At 58.0% G+C, this 2717-nt stretch overlaps 1 long non-coding RNA gene across 1 annotated transcript; it reads left to right on the top strand.

Moving 5' to 3' along the window:
* Positions 1–265: 265 nt before the first annotated feature.
* Positions 266–2083, top strand: LOC128933551 (uncharacterized). The gene is made up of 5 exons (XR_008482794.1): positions 266–305; positions 617–643; positions 1065–1100; positions 1546–1578; positions 1968–2083. It is a non-coding gene; the product is annotated as an uncharacterized LOC128933551 (long non-coding RNA).
* The last annotated feature ends 634 nt before the right edge of the window (positions 2084–2717 follow it).

Genomic DNA, 2717 nt, shown 5'->3' with positions numbered 1-2717 from the left:
CGCTGGGGGCTCCCCAAAACTCCCATCCCATCCATCCCATGGATCCCATCCCATCCTTTTGGGACTCCCCATCCCATCCCATTTATCCCACCCCATCCCATCCTATTGATCCCATTGATCCCATCCCATTCTTTTGGGGCTCCCCAAAAATCCCATTTTGTTGGGGCTCCCAAAAATCCCATCCATTCCATGGATCCCATCCCATCTCATCCTTTTGGGGCTCCTCATCCCATCCCATCCCCTGACCAACCTTTGCTGTCCCTGCCCAGGCCGCCATGGAGGGCAGCGGAGTCATCTGTGCTGGGGTGAGACTGGGGGCACTGGGGTGCACTGGGGCGCACTGGGATGGACTGGGATGGACTGGGGGGCACTGGGAGATACTGGGATGGACTAGGGGAACTGGAATGGACTGGGGTCACTGGGATGGACTGGAATGGACTGGGGGCACTGGGATGGACTGGGAGATACTGGGAAGGACTGGGGGGGCACTGTTGGCACTGGGGGGCACTGGGGAGCAATGGGGGGCACTGGGGGGCACTGGGGGCAATGGGGGACAATGGGGGGCCAATGGGGGACACCCCAGTGACCTTGGGGACATCTCCTGCTCTCCCCACAGCAAATTGGTGGCATTGGTGATGGCCAGGTGGGTACCAGTATAGCCCAGTATAGCCCAGGACATCCCAGTACAGCCCCCAAATCCCCAATCCCCCCAAATATCCAAATCCCCAATCCCCCAATCCCAAATCCCCAAACTCCCAAGTTACCAAATCCGCAATCTCCAAATCCCCAAAACCCAGATCCCTAATCCCCCAAATCCCCAAATCACCAAAACCCAAACCCCCAAAATCCCCAAATCCCTCAATCCCCAAATCCCAAATCCCCCAAATCCCTAAATTCCCAAAACCCCAAACCCCCAAACTTCAAATCCCCAAATCCCAATCCCCCAAGCCCCAAACCCCAAATCCCCAAATCTCTCAATCCCCAAGATCCCCAAATCCCCAAATCCCAAATCCCCAAATCCCTAAACCCCCAAATCCCAAATCCCCTTTGCTCTGCCCCTGCAGTCCGGGATCGTGGGAGGCATTGGGGGCTGCATCAAGGTGAGACTGGGGGAGCTGGGATGGACTGGGATGGACTGGGATGGACTGGGGAGGAACTGGGATGGACTGGAGGATACGGAGGGAACTGTGGAATACTGGGATTAACTGGGCAGAACTGGGGGGAACTGGGAGATACTGGGATGGACTGGGGGGATACTGGGGGGGAACTGGGATGGACTGGGGGGAATTGGGGGGAACTGGGATGGACTGGGATGGAATGGGGGGAACTGGGGGAACTGGGGGAACAGGGGGATACTGAGGGGGAGCTGGGATGGACTGGGGGGCACTGGGGGAACTGTGGGGCACTGGGGGGCACTGGGGGAACTGTGGGGCACTGGGGGGCACTGGGGGATATTGGGGGCCAGTTGGGCCCCCCGCCCGGCTGGGCTGGTGACCCCGCGGTGACCCCGTGGTGACCCCGGTGCCCTCTGCCCCCTCTCTGCAGAAACCCAAAGGCTTTGGAGTGCAGAGGGCTGAGGTGGGTACCCGGAGCTGTGCTGGGGATGGCACTGGGGGCATGCCAGTATGGACCAGTATAGACCAGTGTGCACCCCAGTGCATCCCAGTATGGACCAGTATAGACCAGTGTGCATCCCAGCGCACCCCAGTGCATCCCAGTATAGCCCAGTGCATCCCAGTATAGACCAGCGCTGGGCTCAGAGTGTCCTGTGTGCTGGGGATGGCACTGAGGACATCCCAGTACCCCCCAGTGCCCCCCAGTCCCCCCCAGTTTGCCCCACTTTGGGATGGTCCTGGGGGTCTCTGGGGGGTTTGGATGTCTCTGGGGGGCTCTGGAGACACACTGGGGTCACCCTGGCGTCACCCTGGGGTCACCCTGGGGTCACACTCAGCTCCTGTCCCTGTCAGGCCGTCAGGATTTGATCATTCCTGGAGAGCTGCCCTGGGAGCCTGGGAATGGCCCTGGAACAATCGATAATCGATAATTGATAATCAATGATTGATAATCAATAATCAATAATCAATAATCAATTATCAATAATCAATAATCAATAAACCCTTCAGCAAAGCAACTCTGTGTGTTCATGGGTGCTTTTCTCATATGGATGGGTGTGTGCTCATGCCCCTGTCCCTCTGTCTGTCTCTCTGTCTGTCCCTGTTTCTGTTTCCTGTCCCTCTGTCTGTCCCTGTGTCTGTCCCTGTGTCTGTCTGTGTCTGTCCCCTGTCTGTGTGTGTCCCTCTGTCTGTCCCTGTGTCTGTCCACTGTCTGTCTGTCTGTCCCTGTGTCTGTCCACTGTCCATCTATCTGTCCCTGTGTCTGTCCCATGTCCATGTGTCTGTCCCCTGTCCCTCTGTCTGTCCCTGTGTCTCTCCCCTGTCCCTATGTCTGTCCATCTGTCTGTCCCTGTGTCTGTCCCATGTCCCTGTGTCTGTCCCCTGTCCGTCTAACTGTCCCTGTGTCTGTCCCCCCTCACCCAGCCCTGGGGGTCTCTGGTTTCTCCCCCACCCTGAGCGGAGCCACTCTGGGGCTCCCAGGGCTCCCTCTGCCTTCCTGGGCAGGGCAGGCTGGGACACTGCTCACAGCACCTCCATCATCATCGTCATCGTAATCGTCATCATCATCATCACATATCCCAGCACCCACACTATGGTGACATT

The sequence above is a fragment of the Melozone crissalis genome, unplaced genomic scaffold (assembly GCF_028551555.1).
Source record: "Melozone crissalis strain CALT ecotype California unplaced genomic scaffold, PUWL_Pcris_2 ptg000010l_1, whole genome shotgun sequence".
Classification (NCBI taxonomy): domain Eukaryota; kingdom Metazoa; phylum Chordata; class Aves; order Passeriformes; family Passerellidae; genus Melozone; species Melozone crissalis.
This window is presented reverse-complemented; position numbering and strand designations above follow the sequence as displayed.